The sequence below is a fragment of the Pan troglodytes genome, chromosome 7, assembly GCF_028858775.2.
Source record: "Pan troglodytes isolate AG18354 chromosome 7, NHGRI_mPanTro3-v2.0_pri, whole genome shotgun sequence".
Taxonomy (NCBI): Eukaryota; Metazoa; Chordata; class Mammalia; order Primates; family Hominidae; genus Pan; species Pan troglodytes.
This window is the reverse complement of record NC_072405.2, coordinates 135,240,175-135,252,124: the sequence shown is the minus strand read 5'-3', so window position 1 is coordinate 135,252,124 and position 11,950 is coordinate 135,240,175. Positions and strand designations below refer to the sequence as shown.

Below are 11,950 nucleotides of genomic sequence, written 5' to 3'. Positions count from 1 at the left end.
GGTTTGTGAGGATGCTTTGGCCTGATCCAGGTCCATCTAGTCTGAGGCTGTTTTTCAATTCCATGCTTCTATCTGCCAGAAGGATCTTTTTCAGTAAAGAGGCCATCATAGGAGGCAATGGAGCTTCCGGCTGTCGTCCAAGGAATGAAAGCAGGCACCTCCAGATGAGGCTACTTCCCATGAACATAATTCCTGTAATCAGCCAAAACACTCTAGGGTCCTCTTCAAGGAGGATTCCAAAATCATTCCAAAAGCAATTCCCATTAGTCCAAAGAGTGAAAGAGAGAAGATTCCCATGGTCAGCAGTAGATTCAACCTCATCATCACATTACGGTGGCTGTCCAGATTGATGAAAATAATACTTCGTGAATCATCAGTCAGTACCCTAAGCTCCCAAACTATTGAAGAGATCGTCAGCCAATAGGTAGTAGTTTTCCAACAGCAGGTCCATCTCTTCTGTGTTAGGGACAAGCTACCCCAGGACCTGCCCCTGCCTCTCAGTGCAGCTGACCCCTACGCTGAATACTCTGCAGCTGCATTCCTGAACCCTTATCTAGGCGCTCCAGCAAGGTCACCAGACTTGCTTACAGCCCTCCGGCTGGCACGGGGGAGGTCACGAGAAACATGGATAAACCTAAGTAACACCCTCTTGTAAATTCCTATTTTCACAAGATAATATATTGTAAGCCGGTCACGAGATGCTATGTGGTAAAGTTAACTGAAAAACAACCCCAGGGTCTCTTTCCCCCATATAAACCCCTCATTTTGTAAGCTCAGGGCTGCCTCATCTGACTGTAGTGGAGCAGCCTGGCAGGTTAATAAACTTCCTTGCCTGACCTTGGGTCTCTCTCTCGTCTTTTCTCTCAGCTAACCTTACATTCTGCATGGCGAATCCCAGTACTGCTCTTTTCAAAGACTGGTGGGTCACTCCATTTTGATAGACAGAGCTCTTCTAGTAACTTTTCCTCACCCAAGATCTCCAAAATTGACTCTTGGAAAATTTTAATATCTGTTTCTAACTCTGATAGACTTTTGTCATTCTGTAGTAAAATATGTGGTTAGCTTTTGTCCACAGAAGAATGTTTGAAAGCTTCTAAGGTCTCAAAAGTCAGTGTCTGCAAAACGCTACGTTTCCTCTAAAGGGGGTTGATCCAGTATTTCAGGGGTGCTTCCATAGCACTAAACTCAAAAGGTAAAGAGTATGTAACAGGTTGACCCTCTCCAGACAACTGTGAAGGGAGTTCCCAGAACAGCCATTGCTCTAAGTTTAAATTACCATCATCTAATATCAGGAGACACTCTGGAGTTATCACAGCTTTCAAATACTCCATTGTCATGATAAACCTGCCGTTTCTGGTTGTGATGCTCACTACATGCTGAAATCTCAAGTCTCTGGCTTGAAGACCTAACTCTTGATATAAGTCAGTTTTCTTCCTTTCAAAAGGAGTAACATTTCCCTGTTTGTCAAATTTTGTTGCGGTAAATACTGGGGCTACACTGCCTACAGTGGCTTGAGAGACATCAGAAGTTCTAAACCCGTGCATTGCACCTGCTACGCAGAGCCGGCGGGCCCACACAGGTCAGATCCAAGGCCAGGGAAGTCCCATTGCATGGGTCAGGAGGCAGGGCAAGCTCTGCAGGCATTCATGGCACTACAGCTAGGAGCAGGCAGTAGCCAGACCCCAGGCCCTCATGCCGGACTGTGGCGGCTCAGTCCGCAGCACTCACCTGGCGCTCTTTTGCTCATTTTCTATGTTTTATTTTCTAAACAGTTTTTCACTGTTCACTTTTGAGAATTTTTTATATATTCTAGACACAAGTTCTTAGTCAGATGTGTGACTTGCGAATATTTTCTCCCAGTCTGTGACTAGCTTGCCTTTTCATCTTAACAGGGCCTCTGCTGAGCAAAAGCTTTTAATTTTGATGAGGTCTAATTGATTAATTTCACCTTTTATGGATTGTGCTTTTCATGTCAAGTATAGGAACGCTTTGCCTAGCCCTGGAGCTAGATTTTCTCCTGTGTTTGTCTTGGAAAGAAGAAGAGCAAATTGACTAAAGCAATGTAGGGTATCTGGGCAGAACTGAGGAGTCACTAAGGGCAAAGGAATGGGAGACGGAGGAGGCTTCAAGGTTACTGCTGGTCCCTGGAGGGGGCACTATGGGTAGCAGCTCCTTCCCCTTCTAGCTTGAGTTACATGGGCAGAGCAGATGGTCATCTTGGCAATATGATGGGAGGCTTAGGTTTCTTCCTCCCCCACAATACTCACAGACCCTGAATAAATTGTCTAGTTCTTTGATTCCCTCAGAGCTTTATCCGCAATCACATGTTTTCACTACATTGTCATGACTGACTTCTCATAACAGCTCTGTAGGGAGGACATATTATTATCCCCTTTTACAGAAGATACAACTGAGGCCAGAGAAGGAATGGGACTGAACACAAATTTCCTGATATGGAGAGGAATGATTTTTCTTCTCTACCAGCTGAATCTTGAATTCCGCCACCAGTTATTTCGTGAGGTCAGTGGTTCTCAAAGGATGATCCATGGGCCCCTAGGGATGCCTAAGACCTTTTCAGAGGGTCCTCAAGGCCAAAGCTATTTCCCCAATAATGCAAAAACATTATTTGCCTTTTCTCCATAAGCAAAAATTCTCCATTTTCACTTATGATGCCAAAGCAAAGACAGGTAAAAAAAACTGCCTTAGCATGAATTGAGGCAGTGGCACTGATTCTTCATCCCCTCAATCACTCACAGGAGAGGTAATAGCCAGTTTCACACTGATTTCTTAATAAATGGGAAGTCCACACAAAGTATTTCTGCTGCATACCAAAATAAAATGGTTGTCTTGAGGAAAAGTACTTCTGCAATTATTTAAGTTGCAAGCTGAACTATTTTTTTTGCATGCAATGCAAGTTTTACTTGAGATAATGGCTGACAAACTATACTGATTTAGACTTGGGTATTTGGCAGGCATTTTCTTAACAAATGAACAAAGTGAGCCTGTCACATCAAGGAACGCCACTGACTGTTGCCAATGACAACATTTGAGCTTTCAAGTGAAAATTAGAATTTTTGAGAAAAAAGTGTTATTTGCCACTATGCATTTGATAGCTTTCCAAAACTTAAAGATGTTTCTGAGGATATCAGTGGTCATATTAATAAATGTGATTCTTTGCTATTGCATAAGAAGTATGCTTCCAGGCTGGGCATGGTGGCTCACGCCTGTAATCCCAGCACATTGGGAGGCCAAGGTGGGTGGATCACGAGTTCAGGAGTTCAAGACCAGCCTGGCCAAGATGGTGAAACCCCATCTCTATGAAAAATACAAAAATTAACCAGGTGTGTTGGTGGGCATCTGTAATCCCAGCTACTGGGGAGGCTGAGGCAGAGAATTGTTGAACCTGGGAGGCAGATGTTGCAGTGAGTTGAGATCGCGCCACTGCACTTTAGCCTGGATGACAGAGTGAGACTCCTTCTCACAAAAAAAAAAAAAAAAAAAAAATGGGAACAACAGACACGGAGGAATTCAAGGCGAGACAGAGAGGGAGGCAGTAAGGGTTGAAAAAAGCTACTTATTGGGTACAATGCTCACTACCTGGGTGACGAATTCATTTGTACTCCAAACCTCAGCATCATGCATAGGTACATCATGCAATATACCTATGTAACAAACATGCATATGTACTCCGTAAAATAAAAGTTGAAAAAATTTCCTCCATTCTAATTTCTACTACTGCAAAGATCGATAGGTACAACCCGCATAAACAAAAGCTCTTTTAGAGCCTCAGTAATTTTCAAGAATGGGAGGGGACAAAAATGTTGGAGAACTCTTTGCTAAAGCAGTGAAGTCTCCTATTAGCCACTGTGACCAAGTGAGGCATTATCCAGCATTAGCATTCTTTCTCAGATTATTCACCCACCCTAGGCTTCCATGTGACCCTGAAATAAGGGACTTCACTTCCAAGTTTGGCCGAAGATGCTATCAGGGAATCCAGGATTCTGATTATGGTAACATACCCTTCCTACCTCCTTTTCCTGTTCTTCCTCCTAATGGAAAGGACATGGGCTATGAAGCAAGCAGACCTTGATCTCAGCCTCAGCCCTGCATAAAGTAAGAAATAGTAATGCCTATCCTTCCTTAGCAGGATTGCTTGGAGGATTAAATAAAGTCATGAAGACAAATCTGTAAAGTGCTTACAAATGGAAGTTACGATCATTTTCTTTCTTTCTTTTTTTTTAACTTTGAACCCTGAGAGGCTAATGAAGTTATGATGATTTTCTAACAAAGGGAGTTCATTCACATTTATGGTCTATTGATGTGGTGTTTCAAAAAACGTGTCCCAAAGAGGTCTTGCATGTAAAGACAATAGCACTAGTGCACAGTTTCAGCTTGCAAACAGCTGTCAGTCTCAGGGTAAGATGAGAGTAAACATTCACATGACAGTGTAATGCAGTCAATCTTTGAACTCTTAACCAAAATTTCCCCAAGCACCCACTCATGCTTCTGGCTACCTGTGACTCCTTCCTTGTTCAGATAACTGAACAAGTTGCCCCTGTGCCTCAGTGAAGGGATGATATAGAAGAATTAGAGAAAAAGTTTTCAAGTGTCTTGTTAAAAGCTTGTGCCTGGCCTGGTGTGGTGGCTCACACCTGTAATCTCAGCACTCTGGGAGGTTGAGGCGGGCGGATCACGAAGTCAGGAGTTCGAGAGCAGCCTGGCCAACATGGTGAAACCCTGTCTCTACTAAAAATACAAAAATTAGCTGGGTGTGGTGGCAGGCGCCTGTAACCCCAGCTACTTGGGAGGCTGAGGCAGGAGAATCGCTTGAACCCAGGAGGCAGAGGTTGCAGTGAGCCGAGACCATGCCATTGCACTCCAGCCTGGGCGACAGAGTAAGATTCTGTCAAAAAAAAAAAAAAGAAAGAAAGAAAGAAAAAGAAGGAAGAGAGAAAGAAAGAAAGAGAGAGAAATAGAGAGAGAAAGAAGAAAGAAAGAAAGAAAGAGAGAGAAAGAAGAAAGAGAAAAGAAAGAAAGAAAGAAAGAAAGGAAGGAAGGAAGGAAGGAAAGAAAAGAAAGAAAAAATAGCATGTCCCAGATGAGATCTGCAGTTGAGATATTACAAGGCGAGACAGGGTAAAGTTTCACTTTCTTCCTCTGAGACTAGGAAAGAGTCTTTATGGGAACTCTGAAGGGTCAATGTCAGTGGGATGGGTGGGGACCAAGATGAAGGGTCCAAGCCTAGAGAAACCATGTACAGCAGAGCCGTGCCAAATCAGTCTTCACAGATCTGCCTGGCTTCCATTCCAGCAGAGTCCTAAGTCAGAACCAGAGGGTTCTCTGAAAACTAGATTAGCACCTGCAGCCTGTGGCACTTTGCCTATGCTGGGGAGCTACAGTGCACCTCTTCTCCTTGGCATCTGACCTCATTTGCAACCAGCATGTTGCCCTCTGATAATTAGCAAAAGTGGTGCCCATGTGTGCCTGCAAGGTTCTGCTCAATCACATTCTGACTAATCTTGTACAGACAACCTTCTTTTAATGGCCCAAGTCCCTGAGTAATTAAAGGGTAGAAGGAAAAGCCTCACAGGCTGTGCTTGGTTGATACCAAATGGAATCAGCCCCAAGTCTTCCCCAGTCACCAATGAGATAAACACGCTCAAGCAGATACAAGAACAGGGAGCAGGAAGACCATATAGGAAGTGACTGGTTCTTCTAGGTCTTCCTGGGCAGGAGCTAGTGGGAAGAAGAAGACCAGGGAAGGCTTAAGAGAAGAGGTAACATTTGAACTGAGCATGGGTGCCGGGTCGATGACAATGAGTCATGGGTATCTCCACAGAACTCAGAGGGTCCAATCCAGGAAAAAGTTGTTTCCTGGGAAAGAGGAGCATGTGAAGAAGGCATCACTAAGAACCTGAAGTCCAGTGGGGATCCAGCAGACATCAATCCTTCTGGAGAAAATGCTGGATGGCTTTGTTCAGAGCATAACGATTACCCCATCTGCATATCCCTCCATCAACAAATAGTGACTGATACTCCCTGCACCAGGTTCTGGGATGGGTGAGGAGCTATGCAGCAGCAGAAGAGCTCCAATTTATGTACTGAGTATTTAATATATGTCAGGCACTGTGCTTAGCATTTATATTTACGTCAGAATTAGCCCATTTCATCCCACAATGTGGTATATTAATCCCCAATTTACAGATAAAAAGACTGAGGCTCAAGTTCCTACAACTGGTTAAATGGTAGAAATGAGATTGGGACCCATGTTTATATTCTACCTTGATTTCCTGCTTGAGTAGCCTAGAATTTTGTTGGGTAATTAAGGAATACATGCTTGAAAAGGCAAATAATAACACAAGAGGATGCCTTTCTATTGTCCTCCACAGATACTTGTGTTCATGAAGCAGCCTCATTGTCTGGGGTGGTACCCAAGGTTCATTGTCTCATGGCCAAGGAAATCAAGGATGAGGATACACAAGGAGTGAGGTTAGGAACAGAGATTTAATAGGTAAAAGAAACAGAAGAGCTTTCTCCTGCAGAGTGAGGGGTCCCAAACAGGTTTCCGCTTCCACGGTGAAATGCAGGGGGTTTTATAGATGAGCTGGTTAGGGGTGGGTGTGCCATTTGCAGAGATCATGGATTTTTGGCTGTCCTCACCCTGATTTTTTATTATGCAGATGGGTTCTCTACCTGACGGGTGCTGTGTTGCTTGTTTCTTTACTGTACACGTGGTAACAAAGTAAAGGGAAGATGGAGTCTCCATATTGGACATGCCTAGCACCCACGTAGCCCTTTTCTGTTGGCACAGCTGCCAGCATTCACCCATATAAGCTTCCAGCTTGCTTATCTATGTTTGCAGTTCAATTTTTCAGGCTGCTCTTTGTTAGAAAAAAATAATTTTGGGGGCTGCTTTTGTTCAAAGGGAAACCTTGCCAAGGACTCTTTGACACTCACTATCTGCCTAAATAATTTCTTTCTATCTCCTGTATCACTTATATCTATCTGCAAGTCCCATGGGCCTCACCTCCAACTTGGATCCTAAGCCTGTCCACTCCTCTAAATTTTCACTATCACCTACCCCAAGGCACCCCATCTCTCATCTGGATGAAGCACTAGGGTTGAGACTGAGTACAAGTAAAGTCTTGACAGAAAGAAATGAGGTCCCTGCAGTCATGTTTTTTACAGTCAGGGTGTAGTAGGCAGAGGTCCATGAGCTGTCTCCTGGCATCTGCTCACACTTCTGCTCTAGCAATAGATTCTCTGGTTGGTAGCAGGGTAAATAGATACCCAGAATAAAGACTACATTTCCTAGCCAACTTTGCAGCTGCATGTGGTCTTGTGGCTGGGTTTGGACAAATGGGATTTGAGTGAAAGTGACAAGAGCAACTTTTGGCTCCAGCCCTTAAAGGGAAAGGGTCTGACTACCCTCCCTCTACCCCCTCACCCCTATCCCTTCCACTGGCAGAAATGAGGACAATGAGGTGAGCTCTTTCAGACCTTATAAATAAGGTGACACATGAGGAATGGCAAAACAAGTGACTCTGAGGAGCAGAGTCAACTCTTAAGTTTCATGTGAGAGAGAAATAAACTTGTTTTGTCTTTTGGAGTTTTTCTTATATGTATATACTAATAAATATAAGGGAAGAAAAATATTGAACAAATCATCACTCAAGTATACTAAGTACAAATTATAATAAATGCAATGAAAGAAACATGCATAGAAGTTTTCCTGAGAATATAGCAGGGGAGGACTAGTTTCTAATTATCAGTCAAGGAAGGTTTCTCTGAGGAATGGACATTTAAGTGGGGGTTTACTGGATGAGTAGAATTTAATCAGAGGAAATAGGCCAGGAAACAGTGTCTGTGAAGATTCTGAGGCCATAGAATTTGGTCACTAGTGGGACCCCAAGAAGGGCCCTATGAGCAGAGCTCCACAGCAAATTTTTAATCAGTTTTCAGTTTCACAGTTGTGTCCCCCACTGATGGGTGCTTCAGCCTGGGCCCCCTAGAACCTAGACTTGGGACTGCAAAACTCATTCCAAGTACGTTGGAGGGATAAGTCAGTTACCTCTAGATAGATCTGGAGGACAGAGGCAAAGCCAGAGAAGCTGAATCTGCCGTGGAGTCCCAGGATCAAGTGTGGGCCTGGGAAGGAGGTGGGGAAGCTGGGACTGGAACCAAAGAGACCCAGGAGTGGATCAGGAGGTGCAGAGCCAGGCAGGTGTGGAAGCTGCAGCTAGGAGGTTTCAGACACAACCGGGCTGGTTGCCTGGGGCTATTTTTACTGGGGGCTTGGTGTGTGCAAGTGGCTTGCAGTTTCCTTGCCATCTCTAATGTGTGTCAGGCACAGTGGCAAATGCTCTCCATGCCTCATCCTCACACACTGTGTTTATGCAGTGGGTGTAATCTCCATTTTACAAATGAAGATACTGAGACTCAGAGAGGGCCAGAGAGTTGTCCAGAGTCACCAAGTGGGTGGAACTGGGCTAAAGGGGTGGAGCTTGTGGGTAGGGAAGGTTTGTGTGACCCCCTAATCCCTGACCCAAGGCCACATGGGGAAACACAACACATTCAACCTCTCCAGGGGAACACACGGGCGGGGATTGCATGCTTTTGGCCTGGTGGTGTCTCTTGCCCTCACACCACAATTATCAACACAGATGGACTTCTGTGACGAAATGTCATCCCCATCACCAACTGAGCAATCGATTTGGCAGCAGACACCAGCCAGGTGTCCTCTGATTCAATTCTGACACTATTTACCTAGAGATGGCATCAGATCCCACAAGTTGAGGGCTCAGTCTCCAAGAATGCCCTGGCCCCCAGTTCAGACACCAGTCACAAGTCCCAGCTTCCATAGCTTCTGACTGACTAGCTTCAAGCTAGGGTTCCTGCAACCCCTCTTTGGGTTTGATTATTTGCTAGAGTGGCTCACAGAACTCAGTAAAACACTTAGGTTTACCAGTTTACTATAAAGGACAGCACAACAGATGCAGATGAAGAGATGTGTAGGGCTGAAGTGGCGTTGTCTGGGGTGATACCTGAGCTTCATTGCCTCACGCCAAGGGAATCAAGGACGTGAACACACAGGAGTGAGTTTAAGAGTGGAGGTTTAATAGAGAGAAAGAGAAAACTCTCTCCCCTGCAGAGAGAGATGGGCTCCCAAGTGGATCTTCTGGCTTTGTGGTGAAATGCACAGGGTTTTATAGATAAGCTTAAGGAGGCGGTGTCTGATTTATGTAGGGCCCAAAAGATTGGTCAGACCAGGTGTGCCATTTACATGAAGAAGCTGGCCACCCCACCCTAATCTTTATTATGCCAATGGGCTCTCTACCTGGTCAACACCATGTTGTCTGTTCCTTACTGTACATGTGGTTGACAAAGAAAAGGGAAGATGAAGCCTCCATGTTGAACATGCCTGGCCACCAGGTAGCCTTTTCTTATTGGCACAGCTGCTGGCATTTACCCATGCAAGCTTCTAGCTTGCTTTTCTATGTCTGCAGCTTGATTTTTCAGGCTGCTTTTTGTTGGAAAAGAAATGATTTGGGGGTCTGCTTTTTGTTAAAAAGGAAGCCTTACCAAGGGCTCTCTTACCCTCACTAACTGCCTAAATAATTTATTTTTAGCTCTTGTATCAAAGCGAGGTGTGAGGGAAGGAGCTTGGAGCTGCCATGGCCTCCCAGGGAGTCACCCTCCAGGAGCCTCCATGTTCCTCTTGGGTTTCTAGGGAGGCTTCATTACATAGGCATGATTGCTTAAACCATTATCCATTGGTGGTCAACTTGACCTTCATTCAGCCCCTGCCTGCTCCCAGGAGGTTGTGGGGTGTGGCTGAGAGGCCAACCCTCTAATCATGCCTTGGTCTTTCCTGTGACCAGCTCCACCCTAAAGCTATCAGTCAACACTAGCATACAAAAAGACAGTACTTTGGAGATTCCAAGGATTTTAGGAGTTGTATGCCAGGAAAGGGGACCAAATAATATTTCACAGAATCACACCTGGCAACAAAAGATGGCCCATCCACAGCACTGTTTAGTTTCGTTGGCCAATGATTTAAAAAACTGTTAGAAATATCAAAATGGTTAGAAATAGAAAATCAGTGCCATGAAGAAAAGTCAGCATGGAGACAAAAGATTTCTCAGCAAGGCAATCTTTACTTTCTGCAGAAAGGGTGCTCAATCACAGATGGAACAATGGTGAGAGCACACCTGAACAAAGGAAAAGCAGACATACTTATCCCTTATACATTTGGGTCGTCCTTACTGCTCTGTCCTGCATCCATCGGCTGGAGTGGGACCTCACGGTCTTAAACTGATATCCAATTTGCTAATAGCCTAAAACTTTCCTAAATAGGTAAGTGCAGGGAAGAACAAAGGAGAGGAACTTGCTTACAAAATATTTAAGGAAGCAATAATATTTCCAACTAAGGAAGGGGCATAAGCTATGAGCTGGAACGTGCCTGTGAGCATGTCCAACAGTTACATAGGATAGGGCTTAACAAAGAGTTATTAGCACAAAGCAAGGAGGCTTGGAGAAAGTTAGTCTTCAAAAGAAACTATTATTTTTAACACTTATGATTTATTCTTTAACAAGAAGGGAAACTTTGACGAGGAAACTTTTTACTTTCTACAATTCCCTCCTCTTTTACTTTATAGTTTTCCTCTTCAAACTTGCTTAAAGACATGTCTTGGCTTAGTTGTTTTGATTAACTCCTGGATGTATGGGTACAACACAACACTGAAGAAGAAGGAGTATACTTACTATAGTTGTTAAAGAGGTAAGAATCGAGGCTGCATTTTTTTTTCTTTTTTCTTTTTCTTCTTTTTCTGGTTGATGAAATGCCAGAGTAAAAGGGATAGCCAATTGAACTACAGCATAAGTACTGCTCTAATTATTTGGCAGAGTGTCCAGTAAAGGTCCTCCATAATACCACCTTACATCCACTCAGGGATGAATAAGGGCAGACTGATGGGTCAGCTCTTGAAAGTGCCTGACTTCACTGCATCCTGTTAAGTCTCCAAGGAATGCCAAATTTTTCCCCTTGTCATTGGAGACACGAGGTAAAATTGGTCTTGGAAGATGGAGGCTGGATGGTCCTCGGGGGCTGACCCACAGGGTGTTGAATTTCAGGGGAAATAGCAGAGAAAGAGCTTGGCACAATTCGTTATTCCAGGTGGTGAAATCTTGAAAAAGAGCTACCACGTACTCCATGTCCACTTGATCTGAGGACCAGCCTAGTGGAAAGAGGACAACCTGGGCCTCTGGCCTACCATGCGCACAAGCATAACAGTCACATTTGTTTAAAGTGCGAACGGAATATTTAATCCATTCTAACCAGGCATTTACATCTTTATACCCTGTTTCAATGGCTATGGTTTGTCTTAGGTCTCCTATTTCTACTACTGAGACCTTGCTTTTGTAATTTGGCATGAGGCGAGGCATGCTTTGATTTCACAGGTTTGGGAAAGGGACAGTTGTAGGAGGTGGAGGAGGGAGAACGAAGTGCATCTTAAAGAAGCCTGTAGGATCCTTTCCAGTGACCTCTGCTCCTAAACCATAAAAACACTCTAAAGTGGGGTTAGAGTTGCTAGTGGTAGGAATAGTAATGGATATAAGCACTGGGTAAGGAAAGGAAAGGAAAAGACAGATAGACTAAGCTTTTCTTAGCTTTAGTTTGGTAGGGCTTGATCCAGGAACAATGGCCCATGATTCTGATGATAATGGCGTTTGCTTGACTCAGGTGTGATGTGTCCATCCCCTTTCTGCTGTACAAACAGCAGTCTCAGTGGTTAGCAGCACAAGGTAGGGTCCTTCTCAGGCTGGCTCGAGTTTCCCTTCTTTCCACCCTTTGAAGAGAACGTGATCCTCAGGCTGGTGCTGGTTTACCGGAAATTCTAGGGGTGGCACCTGTGCTAAAAGACTTTTAGTTGTGAGTGAAAGGAAAGTG

At 44.3% G+C, this 11,950-nt stretch overlaps 1 pseudogene; it reads right to left on the bottom strand.

Moving 5' to 3' along the window:
* Positions 1-800: 800 nt before the first annotated feature.
* Positions 801-1,580, bottom strand: LOC104007759 (magnesium transporter MRS2 homolog, mitochondrial-like; annotated as a pseudogene).
* Positions 1,581-11,950: the final 10,370 nt, after the last annotated feature.